Here is a 21,435-nt window from a genome sequence, read left to right as displayed (position 1 = left end):
CGTTCAGAGGCCAGTCTACTTCGTCAGCGAAGTACTGTCCGAGACCAAGATCCGCTACCCACAAGTTCAGAAGCTGCTATATGCTGTGATCCTAACAAGGCGGAAGTTACGACATTACTTCGAGTCTCATCCGGTAACTGTGGTGTCATCCTTCCCCCTGGGGGAGATCATCCAGTGCCGAGAGGCCTCGAGCAGGATCGCAAAGTGGGCGGTGGAAATCATGGGCGAAACAATCTCGTTCGCCCCTCGGAAGGCCATCAAGTCCCAGGTGTTGGCGGACTTCGTGGCCGAATGGGTCGACACCCATCTGCCGACAGCTCCGATCCAACCGGAGCTCTGGACCATGTTTTTCGACGGGTCGCTGATGAAGACGGGAGCCGGCGCGGGCCTGCTCTTCATCTCGCCCCTCGGGAAGCACCTACGCTACGTGCTACGCCTCCATTTCCCGGCATCCAACAATGTGGCCGAGTACGAAGCTCTGGTCAACGGGTTGCAGATCGCCATCGAGCTAGGGGTCAGACGCCTCGACGCCCGTGGTGACTCACAACTCGTCATCGACCAAGTCATGAAGAACTCCCACTGCCGCGACCCGAAGATGGAGGCCTACTGCGATGAGGTTCGGTGCCTGGAAGACAAGTTCTTCGGGCTCGAGCTCAACCACATCGCTCGGCGCTACAACGAGACTGCAGACGAGCTGGCTAAAATAGCCTCGGGGCGAATGACGGTCCCCCCAGACGTCTTCTCCCGGGATCTGCATCAACCCTCTGTCAAGATCGACGACGCTCCCGAGCCCGAGGCAGCCTCGGCACAGCCCGAGGCACCCTCGGCACAGCCCGACGTACCCTCGGCCCCCGAGGGCGAGGCACTGGACGTCGAGGAAGGGCAGAGCGGGGCCACGCCTGATCAAGATTGGCAGGCCCCGTACCTGCAATATCTCCGCCGAGGAGAGCTACCCCTCGACCAAGCCGAGGCTCGGCGGGTAGCGCGACGCGCCAAGTCGTTCGTCTTACTGGGCGATGAGGAGGAGCTCTACCACCGCAGCCCCTCAGGCGTCCTCCAGCGATGCATCTCCATCGCCGAAGGTCAGGAACTCCTGCAAGAAATACACTCGGGGGCTTGCGGCCATCATGCAGCACCCCGAGCCCTTGTCGGGAATGCTTTCCGGCAAGGCTTCTACTGGCCAACGGCGGTGGCTGACGCCACTAGAATTGTCCGCACCTGCGAAGGGTGCCAATTCTATGCGAAGCAGACCCACCTGCCCGCTCAGGCTCTGCAGACGATACCCATCACCTGGCCCTTCGCTGTGTGGGGTCTGGACCTCGTCGGTCCCTTGCAGAAGGCGCCCGGGGGCTACACGCACCTGCTGGTCGCCATCGACAAATTCTCCAAGTGGATCGAGGTCCGACCCCTGAACAGCATCAGGTCTGAGCAGACGGTGGCGTTTTTCACCAACATCATCCATCGCTTCGGGGTCCCAAACTCCATCATCACCGACAACGGTACCCAGTTCACCGGCAAAAAATTCTTGGATTTCTGCGAAGACCACCACATCCGGGTGGACTGGGCTGCCGTGGCTCATCCCATGACGAATGGGCAAGTAGAGCGTGCCAACCGCATGATTCTACAAGGGCTCAAGCCCCGGATCTACAACGGCCTCAACAAGTTCGGCAAGCGATGGATGAAGGAACTCCCCTCGGTGGTCTGGAGCCTGAGGACAACGCCGAGCCGAGCCACGGGTTTCACGCCGTTCTTCCTGGTCTATGGGGCCGAGGCCATCTTGCCCACTGACCTGGAATATGGCTCCCCGAGGGCGAGGGCCTACAACGAACAAAGCAACCAAGCTAGCCGAGAAGACTCACTGGACCAGCTGGAGGAGGCTCGGGACAAGGCCTTACTACACTCGGCACGGTACCAGCAGTCCCTGCGACGCTACCACGCCCGAGGGGTCCGGTCCCGAGACCTCCAGGTGGGCGATCTGGTGCTTCGGTTGCGGCAGGACGCCCGAGGGAGGCACAAGCTCACGCCCCCCTGGGAGGGGCCATTCGTCATCGCCAAAGTCCTGAAGCCCAGAACATACAAGCTGGCCAACAATCAAGGCGAGGTCTACGGCAACGCTTGGAACATCAAACAGCTACGTCGAGTTGTTCATATACCTCGCACCCACGCAAAGGTTTAGTCGTCAAGGAAGGGTCGGCCTCGCCTCGGCAAAGCCCGACCCTCCCTCGGGGGCTAAAAGGGGGGAGACCCCCTCTGCGTCGAATTTTTCCCTCGAAAAAAAGATCTCTTTTTAGCAGAATTTCTTTCGTGCTTTTTGACTACTTCGAAAAGCGGATCCTGGAAACGACGGAGTACACGTAAGCAGCCAAGGCTGACCGAACCGAGGGACTCCTACGCCTCCGGGATACGGATACCTCACTCATCACCTTCTGCGATAAGTAACTCGCGTTCGGATAAAGCGACTCCGTGGACCGGACAAGTCTTCACGTTCGGAAGCTCTTCTGCCAAAGTGGTCCTTCAAGCTTCCTCGACTAAGTCGGAGACAGGGCCTCATGGACGGGTGAAGGTACGCGTAAGCGGCAAGGCCGACCGAGCCGAGGGACTCCTACGCCTCCGGGATACGGATACCTCACTCATCACCTTCCGCGAGAAGCAACTCTCGCCCGCACAAACATCCCTGTTACCGACGGAAAGTCCAGATGCTCGGAATAAGGGGAAAAGAGACGCAGCTTTACAAGCGCAGCGAGGGTGTGTTTTCTGGCCTCAACGGCCACAGAAGGCACGCGCTACAAGACGATCTGATCCTGCAGGCTCGGGTCTTCACGCTGAAGGGGGCCGTAGCACCTTCGGCATCGACGACGTCTTCAGCAAGGTCCGACCCAGCCTCAGACGGCGGCGCGGTCTAGGGACTTCTCCGGGAATCTGGCCTGAGCAGGCGGCTCGGCCGGCTACCCCCGGGGCCTCGGCCAACCATCTTCCAAGGGCGCTAGCCCGACCCGAGGCCTCGGCTGATCGACTCCGGCGTCGGATCCGCTGACGGACAACCCGGCTAGGCTCCGGCCAACCAGGTTCCCATTTTCGAGCCAACTCCGCCTCTGTTCGTACTGATATCGCTACCCCTAGCCTCGGCTCGTCGAAGAGCGGCCGAGGGGTCTCTTTAACTAAGCTAGAGGAGCCTCAGACAACAAGGTCGATCGAGCCGAGGGATTCCTACGCCTCCGGGATACGGATACCTCACTCGTCACCTTGACACGGGGCGACTCATGCTTGGTGAAGCGGTACAGATAATAAACAGGCGAGACTTAGTGCTCGAAAATGAGGAAAAAACACGGCTCCGTGCCGAAATTACATACATGTTCAGGCCTCGACAGCCACAATGAACAAAAAACCCTGGCAATCAAAATGCCATTACAAACGGAACTCCGGTTCCCCTCCGCAGGTACGAACAACCCCACTCCGAGGGGGAAGGCCTGCGGAGCAACGGAAGGCCGACGAACGGCGCGCCGTCACCTGCTCCAGCAGCGGCGACGACGACGACTTCTGCTCTGGGGGGCCGAACAGCGGCAACGCTGACCTCAGGGTGGATGCCGCTGCCAGGAGGCCCCCGCCTGTGCCAAAACTCGTGAGGCAAGGACGGGCAGAAGGCCATAGAGTTGGAGGTCAGCCCGTGGCCGGCCCCGGCTATCGCGCCGGCGGAAGAACCTCTTCCAGCTACCGTGGCGGACGCCGGCGCCACGAGCGGCTCCGAGGCCACTCGCGTCTGAAGACCGGGCACGCTGCAGCTGCCAGCGCCACGGGCGACACCTGCTCCTCCCCCCATCACTGAGTGAAGGAGCGGGCCGTCGCCCGCGCGGGGGCCGACCCCAACTCGGCACTCTCCCCTCCCCAGCCTTGGTGATGAAAATCCTTGAGGCTGAGGGAGGGGCAGAGGCCGCAGCCCGGCTCGCTTTCCCCCACCATCAGGCCGGAGGTCGCCATCTCAGGTGACCGCCGGTCGAGGGGTGTGGTCGGGCTGCATGATGAAAATCCTTGAAGCCGAACGATGGCTGAAAGGTACCAACTCCCACGGAGTTGTGTTCCTCCAACGAGGAGGCGGAAAGACGGTGGGCACCCCCCATCCAGGGGCTTGGAAGATGGAAAGACACGACGCATGAGGGAGGAAGAAGGCGCGGTCGCCTTCCGAAAGGGGTCGCCCTCCTTTTAAAGGCAACTCTCCCTACGTGCGCCCCCAAACGCCGCGGGCTGAGTCTTCTCCAACACGCTCCAAGGCCCACCCCTGCGACTCGGGGGCTGGGTCCCGTATGTCATGCAGACCGGCTCCGAGCAGAAGAAGCCAAACCGCCGCGCGTGGTGCGCACAACCGCCCAGCGGTTACAAGCGACCCCCCACTTTTGCCCAGACCAACAGGCGGGAGGGGCGGGCAGCCATGCAGGCGGCATGCAACCGCGCCAGGTGGACGCGCTTCTCCGACTTCTGACACGCCAGCTTGGAGGCCCAGGCCCACGCGTCACGCAACCAGCGCGCCAGTTGCTGCATGCAAGCAACCGTGCCACCACTTGTGCCACCGTCGCACCTCTTCGGTTGCGGAGCCTATGCCGCGACTCGAGGCGACCCAGCGCACGACCCAGCGGCGCCAGCCTGGCGCGACGGTCAATGCGGCCGAAAGTGGGCCGGCAGTAATGACGGTGGCAGGCGGACGGGAGCAGCAGTGACGTCGTCAGCCAGGCTCACGTCCCATCCAGGTACAGCAAGAGAGCCTCCTCCCACGGCGTGAAGACGGTGCGCCCGTGATCCGTTCCTCAAATGGCTCGCGCATGCGCAACGGCCGCCCCGCCAACCACTCGCCCCGTCGCATTAACTCCGCGGCGGGACAGGCGGCGCTTCTGGCAGGAGAAGCGGACGACGCTTCGCCTTCGCCGTAATAACCGCGCCAAAAAAGGTACGCCACGTCGTTCGATTTCGTATCCTTTTCCCTTTTTCCTCTTTCTCTATCTCTTGCAACAGGGACTGGGAAAGGGGGATACCCCGAAAAGGATCCTTCCCTGTGAAGGAACCGGGCTCCGAGCCCCCCCTACTGATCAGAGGTTCGAAGGCTGGCCCTCCGAAGGGTTCAACAGTCGCCTCAGATCGCGTGGGCCCGACACCCACTACTGGTCAGGGGTTCGAAGGCCGGCCCCCCGAAGGGCTCCATGGCCGCCTCAGGCTACTCGGGCTCCGCGCCCATTACTGATCAGAGGTTCGAAGGCTGGCCCCCGAAGGGTTCACAGTCGCCTCAGACACCGAGCGAGGGATGACCAGGGGTACGTTCGATACATAACCGAGGCTCGGGCTGCGCTCCCGAGGTACCCTAGGACATTTCCGAGACCAGCGGGAGCGATCTTGTAACGGAATCCCATCAGAGGGAGGCATCGAGCCCTCGGACCCCGTCGCCAGGGGACCGGGTCCGACAGATCACCCGCAGGTACTTTTGGGCGTGCCTCTGGGCCCCTAGCCGACCCCCAACGAACGGGGCACGGACGTCCACTCGGATTACCCGCTTGCAGCTCACCGGAGACACCATGTTCGGTGCCCATCGAGGGTAACATGGCGCACTCCCCCCCCCTCCTCCTTGCGGAAAGGCGACGTAGGGGCGTATGTAAAAAGTCGAGTCTGTCCCTAATCGTCCTCTCGCCCTGTGCGGAGGCTCGGGGGCTGCTCTCGCAAACCCGGCTCCGGCCGAACCGTTGACAGCGTCAACATACCAGCCCGAGAACTTGGGCCCCGACCGTGCACCCGGGCTACGGCCAGTTCGCATGAGGGAACGACCAGACCAGCCGAAGCGTTACGCAAGGCATTAAGACCTCGAAGGAGTGAAACCACTCCTCCGAGGCCTCGGGGGCTACACCCGGCGGGTGCGCTCGCGCGCACCCACCGGAATAAAATGCAACCGAGGAAGGCTGGTCCCCTTGCAAAAAAGTGCGACGAAAGCCTCCAAGCGAGTGCTAACACTCCCTTCGAGGCTCGGGGGCTACTGTCGGGGACCATAATTAGGGGTACCCTCAAGACGCCTAATTCTCAGCTGGTAACCCCCATCAGCATAAAGCTGCAGAGGCCTGATGGGTGCGATTAAGTCAGAGATCAGTCCATACGAGTGACTCGATCACGCTTCACCCGAGCCTAGCCTCGGACTCGGGCAGCCGACCTCGAGGGACTTCCGTCTCGCCCGAGGCCCCCCTTTTAACGGCGGACACATCTCCGGCTCGCCCGAGGCCTTGGCTTCGCTAAGAAGCAACGCAGACTAAATCACTGCACCGACTGACCGAGTTGCAGGGGCATTTAACGCAAAGGTGGCCTGACACCTCTATCCTGACGCGCGCCCCCCGGCAGAGCCGAAGTGACCGCCGTCACTCCGCTGCTCCACTGACCGGTCTGACAGAAGGACAGCGCCGCCTGCGCCACTCCGACTGCAGTGCCACTCGATAGAGTGAGTCTGACAGGCAGTCAGGCCTCACCAGGGGCGCCAAAGAGAACTCCGCTCCGCCCGACCCCAGGGCTCGGACTCGGGCTAAGACCCGGAAGACGGCGAACTCCGCTCCGCCCGACCCCAGGGCTTGGACTCGGGCTAAGACCCGGAAGACGGCGAACTCCGCTCCGCCCGACCCTAGGGCTCGGACTCGGGCTCGGCCCCGGAAGACGACGAACTCCGCTCCGCCCGACCCCAGGGCTCGGACTCGGGCTAAGACCCGGAAGACGACGAACTCCGCTCCGCCCGACCCCAGGGCTCGGACTCGGGCTAAGACCCGGAAGACGGCGAACTCCGCTCCGCCCGACCCCAGGGCTCGGACTCGGGCTCGGCATTGGAAGACGACGAACTCCACCTCGCCCGACCCCAGGGCTCGGACTCCGCCCTGGCCTCTGCCGAACGACTTCCGCCTCGCCCGACCCAGGGGCTCGGACTCGGCCTCGGCAACGGAAGACAGATTCGACCCCAGCTTCGGAGGATCCCCCACGTCGCCCGGCCTCGGGCGCGGGCCCGCCACGTCAACAGGGAGCGCCATCACCACTCTACCCCGAGCCGACTCGGGCCGTAGAGAACAAGACCGGTGTCCCATCTGACCAGCTCCGCCAGATAGGCAATGATGGCGCCTCCCAAGCTCCATGACGGCGGCGGCTCTCCGCTCTCTTACGGAAGCAGGTGGACGTCAGCAAGGGCTCGACCGCTCCGACAGCTGTCCTTCCGCCAAGCTCCGTTGCTCCTCCGACAGCCACGACATCACGCCAGCAGGGTGCCAAGATCTCTCCGGCTGCCACATTGGCATGTACTTAGGGCGCTAGCTCTCCCTCCGCTAGACACGTAGCACTCTGCTACACCCCTCATTGTACACCTGGATCCTCTCCTTACGACTATAAAAGGAAGGACCAGGGCCTTCTTAGAGAGGGTTGGCCGCGCGGGACCGAGGACGGGACAGGAGCTCTCTTGGGGCCGCTCGCTTCCCTCACCCGCGTGGATGCTTGTAACCCCCCTACTGCAAGCGCACCCGACCTGGGCGCGGGACGAACACGAAGGTCGCGGGACTTCCACCTCTCTCACGCCCATCTCCGGCCACCTCGCCTCTCCCCCTTCGCGCTCGCCCACGCGCTCGACCAATCTGGGCTGGGGCACGCAGCACACTCACTCGTCGGCTTAGGGACCCCCCCGGTCTCGAAACGCCGACAGGACCGAACCCCTCAGACGTGGTAGCGTCGCAGGGACTGCTGATACCGCGCCGAGTGTAGTAAGGCCATGTCCCGAGCCTCTTCCAGCTGGTCCAGTGAGTCTTCTCGGTTAGCTCGATTGCTTTGGTCGTCGTAGGCCCTCGTCCTCGGGGAACCGTATTCTAAGTATGTGGGCAAGATGGCCTCGGCCCCATAGACTAGAAAGAACGGTGTGAAGCCCGTGGCTCGGCTTGGCGTTGTCCTCAGACTCCAGACCACCGAGGGGAGCTCCTTCATCCATCGCTTGCCGAACTTGTTGAGGTCGTTGTAGATTCGCGGCTTGAGTCCTTGCAGAATCATGTTGTTACCACGCTCTACTTGCCCATTCGTCATGGGGTGAGCCATGGCGGCGCAGTCCACCCAGATGTGGTGATCCTCGCAGAAGTCCAGGAACTTTCTGCCGGTGAACTGGGTGCCGTTGTCGGTGATGATGGAGTTCGGGACCCCAAAGCGATGGATGATGTTGGTGAAGAACGCCACCGCCTGCTCGGATCTGATGCTGTTTAGGGGTCGGACCTCGATCCACTTGGAGAATTTGTCGATGGCGACCAGCAGGTGCGTGTAGCCCCCCGGGTGCCTTCTGCAAGGGGCCGACGAGGTCCAGACCCCACACAGCAAATGGCCAGGTGATGGGTATCGTCTGCAGAGCCTGAGCGGGCAAGTGTGTCTGCCTCGCATAGAATTAACACCCTTGGCAGGTGCGGACAATTCTAGTGGTGTCGGCCATCGCGGTCGGCCAGTAGAAACCTTGTCGGAAGGTGTTTCCAACAAGGGCTCGAGGCACTGCGTGACGACCGCAAGCCCCCGAGTGTATTTCTTGTAAGAGCTCCTGGCCTTCGGCGATGGATATGCATCGCTGGAGGATGCCTGAGGGGCTGCGGTGGTAGAGCTCCTTCCCGTCCCCCAGCAAGAAGAACGACTTGGCGCGCCGCGCCAATCGCCGAGCTTCGGCTCGGTCGAGGGGTAGCTCTCCTCGGTGGAGATATTGCAGGTACGGGGTCTGCCAGTCTCGATTAGGTGCGACCCCGCTCTGCTCCTCCTCGACGCGCAGTGCCTCACCCTCGGGGGCCGAGGATGCCTCAGGTTGGGCCGAGGGTGCCTCGGGCTAGGCCGAGGGTGCCTCGGGCTCAGGCGCGTCGTCGGTCTTGACGGAGGGTTGATGCAGGTCTCGGGAGAAGACGTCCGGGGGAACCGTTGTCCGCCCCGAGGCTATCTTAGCCAGCTCGTCCGCAGTCTCGTTGTATCGTCGGGCGATGTGGTTGAGCTCGAGCCTGTAGAACTTGTCCTTCAGGCGCCGAACCTCATCGCAGTAGGCTTCCATCTTTGGGTCGCAGCAGTGGGAGTTCTTCATGACTTGGTCAATGACGAGCTGCGAGTCACTGCGAGCGTCGAGGCGTCGGACCCCTAGCTCGATGGCGATGCGCAACCCGTTGACCAGAGCCTCGTACTCGGCCACATTGTTGGACGCCGGGAAGTGGAGGCGTAGCACGTAGCGTAGGTGCTTCCCGAGGGGCGAGATGAAGAGCAGGCCCGCGCCTGCCCCTGTCTTCATCAGCGACCCGTCGAAAAACATGGTCCAGAGTTCCGGTTGGATCGGAGCTATCGGGAGCTGGGTATCGACCCATTCAGCCACAAAGTCCGCCAAGACTTGGGACTTGATGGCCTTCCAAGGGGCGAACGAGATTGTCTCGCCCATGATTTCCACTGCCCACTTTGCAATCCTACCCGAGGCCTCTCGGCACTGGATGATCTCCCCCAGGGGGAAGGATGACACCACAGTCACCGGATGAGACTCGAAGTAGTGTCGCAACTTCCACCGCGTCAGGATCACCGCGTACAACAGCTTCTGAATTTGTGGGTAGCGGATCTTGGTTTCGGACAGTACCTCACTGATGAAGTAGACTGGCCTCTGGACGGGCAATGTATGCCCCTCTTCTCGTCTCTCAACCACGATCGCGGCGCTGACCACCTGAGTGGTAGCGGCGACGTAGATCAAGAGGGCTTCTCCGGCAGCGGGGGGCACCAAGATGGGCGCGTTCGTGAGGAGCGCCTTCAAGCTCCTGAGGGCTTCCCCGGCCTCAGGGGTCCAAGTGAAGCACTCGTCCTTTCTTAAGAGGCGGTACAGAGGCAGGCCTCTTTCGCCGAGGCGCGAGATGAAACGGCTCAGAGCCACAAGGCATCCCGTGACCCTCTGTACGCCTTTCAAGTCCTTGATGGGCCCCATGTTGGTGATGGCCGCGATTTTCTCCGGGTTGGCCTCGATGCCCCGCTCGGAGACGATGAACCCCAAGAGCATGCCTCGGGGGACCCCGAAGACGCACTTCTCGGGATTCAGCTTTACGCCTTTCTCCTTGAGACACCAGAATGTCGTTTCAAGGTCGGAAAGGAGGTCAGAGGCTTTCCTCGTCTTGACTACGATGTCATCAACGTAGGCCTCGACAGTTCGACCAATGTGTTCGCCGAACACGTGGTTCATGCACCTTTGGTATGTCGCACCCGCATTCCTCAAACCGAACGGCATGGTAACATAGCAGTACATGCCGAAAGGTGTGATGAAAGAAGTCGCGAGCTGGTCGGACTCTTTCATCCTGATTTGGTGATACCCTGAGTAGGCATTGAGGAAAGACAGGGTTTCGCACCCAGCAGTGGAATCCACGATTTGATTGATGCGAGGCAGAGGGTAGGGAACTTTTGGACATGCTTTGTTTAGACCAATGTAGTCTACACACATCCGCCATTTCCCTCCTTTCTTTCTCACAAGCACAGGGTTGGCAAGCCATTCGGGATGGAATACCTCTTTGATGAACCCTGCCGCCATTAGCTTGTGGATCTCCTCGCCTATGGCTCTGTGCTTTTCTTCGTCGAATCGGCGTAGAGGCTGCTTCACGAGTTGGGCCCCAGCTCGGATATCCAGCAAGTGCTCGGCGACATCCCTCGGTATGCCGGGCATGTCTGAGGGACTCCACGCGAAAACGTCGGCGTTTGCGTGGAGAAAGTCGACGAGCACTACTTCATATTTGGGATCTAGTTCGGAGCCGGTCTGGATCTGCTTGGAGACGTCGTTGCTGGGGTCGAGAAGGACGGACTTAACCATCTCCGCTGGTTCGAAGTTGTCGGCATGGCGCTTCACGTCTGGCGCCTCCTTGGAGAGGCTCTCCAGGTCGGCGATGAGGGCCTCGGATTCGGCGAGGGCCTCGGCGTACTCCACGCACTCCACGTCGCATTCGTACGCGTGTCGGTACATGGGGCCGACGGTGATGACCCCGTTGGGGCCCGGCATCTTGAGCTTGAGGTAGGTGTAGTTGGGGACGGCCATGAACTTGGCGTAGCATGGCCTCCCCAACACTGCGTGGTAGGTTCCTCGGAACCCGACCACCTCGAACGTGAGGGTTTCCCTTCGGAAGTTGGAGGGAGTCCCGAAGCAGACGGGTAGATCGAGTTGTCCGAGGGGCTGGACGCGTTTCCCGGGGATGATCCCATGGAAAGGCGCCGCGCCTGCCTGGACCGAGGACAGATCGATCCGCAGGAGCCCGAGGGTCTCTGAAAGGGAATTAGGCTTACACCTAGTTCCTAAATAATTTTGGTGGTTGAATTGCCCAACACAAATAATTGGACTAACTAGTTTGCCCAAGTGTATAGATTATACAGGTGTAAAAGGTTCACACTCAGCCAGTAAAAAGACCAAGTTTTGGATTCAATAAAGGAGCAAAGGGGCAACCGAAGGCACCCCTGGTCTGGCGCACCGGACTGTCCGGTGTGCCACCGGACAGTGAACAGTACCTGTCCGGTGCACCAGGGGACTCAGACTCAAACTCGCCACCTTCGGGAATTTCTAGGGCGACTCGGCTATAATTCACCGGACTGTCCGGTGTGCACCGGACATGTCCGGTGCTCCAAGGAAGCGCGGTCTCCGGAACTCGCCAGCCTCGGGTTCGCGTGGCAGCCGCTCCGCTAAAATTCACCGGACTGTCCGGTGTGCACCGGACTGTCCGGTGTGCACCGGACTGTCCGGTGAACCAGCAGAGCAACGGCTCTCTTCGGCGCCAACGGCTCCCTGCGGTGCATTTAATGCGCGCAGCGCGCGCAGACGTCAGACATGCCCATACCGGTGCACCGGACATCAAACAGTACATGTCCGGTGTGCACCAGACACCCAGGCGGGCCCACAAGTCAGAAGCTCCAACGGTCAGAATCCAACGGCAGTGATGACGTGGCAGGGGCACCGGACTGTCCGGTGTGCACCGGACTGTCCGGTGCGCCATCGAGCAGACGCCTCCAGCCAACGGTCAAGTTTGGTGGTTGGGGCTATAAATACCCCAACCACCCCACCATTCATTGCATCCAAGTTTTCCACTTCTCAACTACTACAAGAGCTCTAGCATTCAATTCTAGACACACTAAAGAGATCAAATCCTCTCCAATTCCACACAAAGCCCTAGTGACTAGTGAGAGTGATTTGCCGTGTTCATTTGAGCTCTTGCGCTTGGATTGCTTCTTTTCTTTCTCACTTGTTCTTGAGATCACAACTCCATTGTAATCAAGGCAAGAGGCACCAATTGTGTGGTGGCCCTTGCGGGGAAGTTTTGTTCCCGGCTTTGATTTGAGAAGAGAAGCTCACTCGGTCCAAGGGACCGTTTGAGAGAGGGAAGGGTTGAAAGAGACCCGGCCTTTGTGGCCTCCTCAACGGGGAGTAGGTTTGCAAGAACCGAACCTCGGTAAAACAAATCTCCGTGTCTCACTTACTTATTCGCTTGGGATTTGTTTTGCGCCCTCTCTCTCGGACTCGTTTATATTTCTAACGCTAACCCGGCTTGTAGTTGTGTTTATATTTGTAAATTTCAGTTTCGCCCTATTCACCCCCCCTCTAGGCGACTATCAATTGGTATCAAAGCCCGGTACTTCATTAGAGCCTAACCGCTCGAAGTGATGTCGGGAGATCACGCCAAGAAGGAGATGGAGACCGGCGAAAAGCCCACTACAAGCCACGGGAGCACTTTGTCGGAAGAGTCCCGCACCAAAAGGAGGGAGAAGAAGAAGAGCTCCTCCAACAAAGGGAAGGAGAAGAAATCTTCTTCTCACCACAAAGAGAAGAAGGAAAAATCTTCTTCCCACAAGCCGCATCGGAAAGGTGACAAGCACAAGAGGATGAGGAAGGTGGTCTACTACGAGACCGACACTTCATCAACTTCTACCTCCGACTCCGATGCGCCCTCCGTCACTTCTAAGCGCCAAGAGCGCAAGAAGTATAGTAAGATCCCCCTACGCTACCCTCGCATTTCCAAACATACACCTTTACTTTCCGTCCCGTTAGGCAAACCACCAACTTTTGATGGTGAAGATTACGCTAGGTGGAGCGATTTAATGCAATTTCATCTAATCTCGCTCCACAAAAGCATATGGGATGTTGTTGAGTTTGGCGCGCAGGTACCATCCGTAGGGGATGAGGACTATGATGAGGATGAGGTGGCCCAAATCGAGCACTTCAACTCTCAAGCAACAAGCATACTCCTAGCCTCTTTGAGTAGAGAGGAGTATAACAAAGTTCAAGGGTTGAAGAACGCAAAGGAGATTTGGGATTTACTCAAGACCGCGCATGAAGGTGATGAGCTCACCAAGATCACCAAGCGGGAAACGATTGAGGGGGAGCTCGGTCGGTTCCGGCTTCGCAAAGGGGAGGAGCCACAACACATGTACAATCGGCTCAAGACCTTGGTGAACCAAGCGCGCAACCTCGGGAGCGTAAAGTGGGATGACCACGAGGTGGTTAAGGTTATTCTAAGATCACTCATTTTCCTTAACCCTACTCAAGTTCAATTAATTCGTGGTAATCCTAGATATACTAAAATGACCCCCGAGGAAGTTATCGGGAATTTTGTAAGTTTTGAATGCATGATCGAAGGCTCGAGGAAGATCAACGAGCTTGACGATGCCACCACATCCGAAGCCCAACCCGTTGCATTCAAGGCAACAGAGGAGAAAAAGGAGGAGGCTACACCAAGTCGACAACCAATCGACGCCTCCAAACTTGACAATGAGGAAATGGCGCTCGTCATCAAGAGTTTCCGCCAAATCCTCAAACAAAGGAGGGGGAAAGACTACAAGTCCCGCTCCAAGAAGGTTTGCTACAAGTGTGGTAAGCCCGGTCACTTTATTGCTAAATGTCCATTATCAAGTGATAGTGACAGGGGCGACGACAAGAAGGGGAGAAGAAAGGAGAAGAAGAGGTACTACAAGAAGAAGGGCGGCGATGCCCATGTTTGTCGGGAGTGGGACTCCGACGAAAGCTCTAGCGACTCCTCCTCCGACGAGGACGCCGCCAACATCGCCGTCACCAAGGGACTCCTCTTCCCCAACGTCGGCCACAAGTGCCTCATGGCAAAGGACGGCAAAAAGAAGGTTAAATCTAAATCCTCCACTAAATATGAATCCTCTAGTGATGACAATGCTAGTGATGAGGAAGATAATTTGCGTTCCCTTTTTGCCAACCTTAACATAGCTCAAAAGGAAAAATTGAATGAATTGGTTAGTGCTATTCATGAAAAGGATGACCTTTTGGATTCCCAAGAGGATTGTCTAATTAAAGAAAACAAAAAACATGTTAAGGTTAAAAAGGCTTATGCTCTAGAAATTGAGAAATGTGAAAAATTATCTAGTGAGCTGAGCACTTGCCGTGAGATAATTGACAACCTTAGAAATGAAAATGCTAGTTTAAATGCTAAGGTTGATTCTCATGTTTGTAATGTTTCAATTCCCAATCCTAGAGATAATAATGATAATTTGCTTGCTAGGATTGAAGAATCAAACATTTCTCTTGCTAGCCTTAGATTAGAGAATGAAAATTTGATTGCCAAGGCTAAAGATTTTGATATTTGCAATGCTACCATTTCCGACCTTAGAACTAAGAATGAAATGTTGCATGCTAAGGTTGTAGAACTTAAATCTTGCAAACCCTCCACATCTAATGTTGAGCATGTTTCTATTTGCACTAGATGTAGAGATATTGATGTTAATGCTATTCATGATCACATGTCGTTAATTAAACAACAAAATGATCACATAGCAAAATTAGATGCTAAAATTGCCGAGCATAACTTAGAAAATGAAAAATTTAAATTTGCTAGAAGTATGCTCTACAATGGGAGACGCCCTGGCATCAAGGATGGCATTGGCTTCCAAAGGGGAGACAATGTCAAACTTAATGTCCCTCCTAAGAACTTGTCTAACTTTGTTAAGGGCAAGGCTCCCATGCCTCAGGATAACGAGGGCTACATTTTGTACCCTGCCGGTTATCCTGAGAACAAAATTAGGAAAATTCATTCTAGGAAGTCTCACTCTGGCCCTAATCATGCTTTTATGTATAAGGGTGAGACATCTAGTTCTAGGCAACCAACCCGTGCTAAGTTGCCTAGAAAGAAAATTCCTAATGCATCAAATGATCATGCTATTTCATTTAAAACTTTTGATGCATCCTATGTCTTGACTAACAAATCCGGCAAGGTCGTTGCCAAGTTTGTTGGGGGCAAACACAAGGAGTCAAAGACTTGTGTTTGGGTACCCAAAGTTCTTGTTTCTAATGCCAAAGGACCCAAAACAGTTTGGGTACCTAAAGTCAAGAACTAAATTTGTTTTGTAGGTTTATGCATCCGGGGGCTCAAGTTGGATACTCGACAGCGGGTGCACAAACCACATGACCGGGGAGAAAAGGATGTTCTCCTCATATGAGAAAAACAAAGATCCCCAACGAGCTATCACATTCGGGGATGGAAATCAAGGTTTGGTCAAAGGACTTGGTAAAATTGCTATATCTCCTGACCATTCTATTTCCAATGTTTTTCTTGTTGATTCCTTAGACTACAACTTGCTTTCTGTTTCCCAATTATGTCAAATGGGCTACAACTGTCTTTTTACTGATATAGGTGTCACTGTCTTTAGAAGAAGTGATGATTCAATAGCATTTAAGGGTGTGTTAGAGGGTCAGCTATACTTAGTGGATTTTGATAGAGCTGAACTCGACACATGCTTAATTGCTAAGACTAACATGGGTTGGCTCTGGCACCGCCGACTAGCCCATGTTGGGATGAAGAATCTTCATAAGCTTCTAAAGGGAGAGCACATTTTAGGATTAACAAATGTTCATTTTGAGAAAGACAGGATTTGTAGCGCATGCCAGGCGGGGAAGCAAGTTGGAGTCCATCATCCACACAAGAACATCATGACGACCGACAGGCCGCTTGAGCTACTCCACATGGATCTATTCGGCCCGATTGCTTACAAAAGCATCGGCGGGAGTAAGTACTGTCTTGTAATAGTGGATGATTATTCTCGCTTCACTTGGGTATTCTTTTTACAGGAAAAATCTCAAACCCAAGAGACTTTAAAGGGATTCTTGAGACGGGCTCAAAATGAGTTCGGCTTAAGGATCAAGAAAATAAGAAGCGACAATGGGACGGAGTTCAAGAACTCTCAAATTGAAGGTTTCCTTGAGGAGGAGGGCATCAAGCATGAGTTCTCTTCTCCCTACACACCTCAACAAAATGGTGTAGTGGAGAGGAAGAATTGAACTCTATTGGACATGGCAAGAACCATGCTTGATGAGTACAAGACACCGGACCAGTTTTGGGCCGAGGCGGTCAACACCGCCTGCTACGCCTTCAACCGGTTATATCTTCACCGAATCCTCAAGAAGACATCATATGAACTCCTAACCGGTAAAAAGCCCAACATTTCATATTTTAGAGTTTTTGGTAGCAAATGCTTTATTCTTATTAAAAGAGGTAGAAAATCTAAATTTGCTCCTAAAACTGTAGAAGGCTTTTTACTTGGTTATGACTCAAACACAAGGGCATATAGGGTCTTTAACAAGTCCACTGGACTAGTTGAAGTCTCATGTGACGTTGTGTTTGATGAAACTAACGGCTCTCAAGTAGAGCAAGTTGATCTTGATGAGATAGGTAATGAAGAGGCTCCATGCATCGCGCTAAGGAACATGTCCATTGGGGATGTGTGTCCTAAGGAATCCGAAGAGCCTCCAAATGCACAAGATCAACCATCCTCCTCCATGCAAGCATCTCCACCAACTCAAAATGAGAATGAGGCTCAAGTTGATGAAGGGCAAAATCAAGAAGATGAGCCACCTCAAGATAATGGCAATGATCAAGGGGGAGATGAAAATAATCAAGAAAAGGAGGATGAGGAAGAACCAAGACCGACACACCCAAGAGTCCACCAAGCAATACAACGAGATCACCCCGTCGACACCATCCTCGGCGACATTCATAAGGGGGTAACCACTAGATCTCGTGTTGCTCATTTTTGTGAACATTACTCTTTTGCTTCCTCCATTGAGCCACACAGGGTAGAGGAAGCACTTCAAGATTCGGATTGGGTGGTGGCGATGCAAGAGGAGCTCAACAATTTCACAAGGAACGAGGTATGGCATTTAGTTCCACGTCCTAACCAAAATGTTGTAGGAACCAAATGGGTCTTCCGCAACAAGCAAGACGAGCATGGTGTGGTGACAAGGAACAAAGCTCGACTTGTGGCCCAAGGATACTCCCAAGTCGAAGGTTTGGATTTCGGTGAAACCTATGCACCCGTAGCTAGGCTTGAGTCAATTCGCATATTATTAGCCTATGCTACTTACCATGGCTTTAAGCTTTATCAAATGGACGTGAAAAGTGCCTTCCTCAATGGACCGATCAAGGAAGAGGTCTATGTTGAGCAACCTCCCGGCTTTGAAGACAGTGAGTATCCTAACCATGTTTATAGGCTCTCTAAGGCGCTTTATGGGCTCAAGCAAGCCCCAAGAGCATGGTATGAATGCCTAAGAGATTTCCTTATTGCTAATGGCTTCAAAGTCGGCAAGGCCGATCCTACTCTATTCACTAAAACTCTTGACAATGATTTGTTTGTATGCCAAATTTATGTTGATGATATCATATTTGGGTCTACTAACGAATCTACTTGCGAGGAATTTAGTAGGATCATGACACAGAAATTCGAGATGTCGATGATGGGGGAGTTAAAGTATTTTCTAGGATTTCAAGTCAAGCAACTCCAAGAAGGCACCTTCATTAGCCAAACAAAGTACACTCAAGATATTCTAACCAAGTTTGGGATGAAGGATGCCAAACCCATCAAGACACCCATGGGAACTAATGGGCATCTCGACCTCGACACGGGAGGTAAGTCCGTGGATCAAAAGGTATACCGGTCGATGATTGGTTCATTGCTTTATTTATGTGCATCTCGACCGGACATTATGCTTTCCGTTTGCATGTGTGCAAGATTCCAATCCGACCCTAAGGAATCCCACCTTACGGCCGTAAAACGAATCTTGAGATATTTGGCTTACACACCTAAGTTTGGGCTTTGGTACCCTCGGGGATCCACATTTGATTTGATTGGTTATTCGGATGCCGATTGGGCGGGGTGCAAAATTAATAGGAAAAGCACATCGGGGACTTGCCAGTTCTTGGGAAGATCCTTGGTGTCTTGGGCTTCAAAGAAGCAAAATTCGGTCGCCCTTTCCACCGCCGAAGCCGAGTACATTGCCGCAGGACATTGTTGCGCGCAATTGCTTTGGATGAGGCAAACCCTGCGGGACTACGGTTACAAATTAACCAAAGTTCCTTTGCTATGTGATAATGAGAGTGCAATCAAAATGGCCGACAATCCCGTCGAGCATAGCCGCACTAAGCACATAGCCATTCGGTATCATTTTCTTAGGGATCACCAACAAAAGGGGGATATCGAGATTTCTTACATTAACACTAAAGATCAATTAGCCGATATCTTTACCAAGCCTCTTGATGAACAAACTTTTACCAAACTTAGGCATGAGCTCAATATTCTTGATTCTAGAAATTTCTTTTGCTAGCTTGCACACATAGCTCATTTATATATACCTTTGATCATATCTCTTTCATATGCTATGACTAATGTGTTTTTCAAGTCTATTTCAACCAAGTCATAGGTGTATTGAAAGGGAATTGGAGTCTTCGGCGAAGACAAAGGCTTCCACTCCGTAACTCATCCTTCGCCATCGCTCCAAGAAAAGGACCTTGTCTTTGGGGGAGAAAGTGAAAGCCCAAAGCAAAAGGACCGGATTTCGTCTTTGGTATAATCTTAACTTGTTTACTTATGACCAAAGGGGAAGAAATTACTTCGAGGGCTCTAATGATTCCGTTTTTGGCGATTCCTGCCAAAAAGGGGGAGAAAAGAGCCCAAAGCAAAAGGACCGCACCACCACCACCAAATTCAAAAACTTAGTGCTTTCCAAAAGTATTTATCATTTGGTATCCTATTGTGTTCAAAAGGGGGAGAAAGTAGTATTTCAAAAATGGTATATCAAAACCCTCTTGAACACTAAGAGGTGGATCTCTTTTAGGGGGAGTTTTGTTTAGTCAAAGGAAAAGCATTTGAAACAGGGGGAGAAAATTTCAAATCTTGAAAATGCTTTGCAAACTCTTATTCATTTACCTTTGATTACTTGCAAAAGATCCTTGAAATGAATTTACAAAAATTTTGCAAAAACAAAACATGTGGTGCAAACGTGGTCCAAAATACTAAATAGAAAGGAACATTCCATGCATATCTTGTAAGTAGTTATATTGGCTAAATTCCAAGCAACCTTTACACTTACATTATGCAAACTAGTTCAATTATGCACTTCTATATTTGCTTTGGTTTGTGTTGGCATCAATCACCAAAAAGGGGGAGATTGAAAGGGAATTAGGTTTACACCTAGTTCCTAAATAATTTTGGTGGTTGAATTGCCCAACACAAATAATTGGACTAACTAGTTTGCCCAAGTGTATAGATTATACAGGTGTAAAAGGTTCACACTCAGCCAGTAAAAAGACCAAGTTTTGGATTCAATAAAGGAGCAAAGGGGCAACCGAAGGCACCCCTGGTCTGGCGCACCGGACTATCCGGTGTGCCACCGGACAGTGAACAGTACCTGTCCGGTGCACCAGGGGACTCAGACTCAAACTCGCCACCTTCGGGAATTTCTAGGGCGACTCAGCTATAATTCACCGGACTGTCCGGTGTGCACCGGACATGTCCGGTGCTCCAAGGAAGCGCGGTCTCCGGAACTCGCCAGCCTCGGGTTCGCGTGGCAGCCGCTCCGTTAAAATTCACCAGACTGTCCGGTGTGCACCGGACTGTCCGGTGAACCAGCAGAGCAACGGCTCTCTTCGGCGCCAACGGCTCCCTGCGGTGCATTTAATGCGCGCAGCGCGCGCAGACGTCAGACATGCCCATACCGGTGCACCGGACATCAAACAGTACATGTCCGGTGTGCACCAGATACCCAGGCGGGCCCACAAGTCAGAAGCTCTAACGGTCAGAATCCAACGGTAGTGATGACGTGGCAGGGGCACCGGACTGTCCGGTGTGCACCGGACTGTCCGGTGCGCCATCGAGCAGACGCCTCCAGCCAACGGTCAAGTTTGGTGGTTGGGGCTATAAATACCCCAACCACCCCACCATTCATTGCATCCAAGTTTTCCACTTCTCAACTACTACAAGAGCTCTAGCATTCAATTCTAGACACACTAAAGAGATCAAATCCTCTCCAATTCCACACAAAGCCCTAGTGACTAGTGAGAGTGATTTGTCGTGTTCATTTGAGCTCTTGCGCTTGGATTGCTTCTTTTCTTTCTCACTTGTTCTTGAGATCACAACTCCATTGTAATTGAAAGGGAATTAGGCTTACACCTAGTTCCTAAATAATTTTGGTGGTTGAATTGCCCAACACAAATATTGGACTGACTAGTTTGCTCTAGTGTATAAGTTGTACAGGTGCAAAAGGTTCACATCTAGCCAATAAAAAGATCAAGTGTTGGATTCAATAAAGGAGCAAAGGGGCAACCGAGGGCACCCCTGGTCTGGCGCACCGGACTGTCCGGTGTGCCACCGGACAGTGAACAGTACCTGTCCGGTGCACCAGGGAACTCAGACTTAAACTCTTCACCCTCGGGATTTCTCGGAAGACGGCGCGCTATAATTCACCGGACTGTCCGGTGTGCACCGGACATGTCCGGTGCTCCAAGGAAGCTCGGCCTCCTGAACTCGCCAGCCTCGGGTTCGCGCGGCAGCCGCTCCGCTAAAATTCACCGGACTGTCCGGTGTGCACCGGACTGTCCGGTGAACCACGGAGCAACGGCTACTTCCGCGCCAACGGTCACCTGCAAGCGCATTTAATGCGCGCTCTGCGCGCGCAGTCGGCAGGCGCGCCCATACCGATGCACCGGACAATGAACAGTTCATGTCCGGTGTACACCGGACATCCAGGCGGGGCCACATGTCAGAGCTCCAACGGTCAGAATCCAACGGCAACGATGACGTGGCAGGGGGCACCGGACTGTCCGGTGTGCACCGGACTGTCCGGTGCGCCATCGAACAGAGAGCTCCCAGCAACGGCCACATTTGGTGGTTGGGGCTATAAATACCCCAACCACCCCACCATTCATTGCCATCCAAGTTTTCCACTTCTCAACTACTACAAGAGCTCTAGGCATTCAATTCTAGACACATTCAAAGAGATCAAATCCTCTCCAATTCCACACAAAACCCTAGTGACTAGAGAGAGTGATTTGCCGTGTTCTTTTGAGCTCTTGCGCTTGGATCGCATTCTTTCTTTCTCTTGTGCTCTTGTGATCAACACTCGATTGTAACCGAGGCAAGAGGCACCGATTG

The sequence above is a fragment of the Zea mays genome, chromosome 6 (assembly GCF_902167145.1).
Source record: "Zea mays cultivar B73 chromosome 6, Zm-B73-REFERENCE-NAM-5.0, whole genome shotgun sequence".
NCBI lineage: Eukaryota > Viridiplantae > Streptophyta > Magnoliopsida > Poales > Poaceae > Zea > Zea mays.
The sequence above is the reverse complement of the archived record's forward strand: the minus strand, read 5'-3'. Positions refer to the sequence as shown.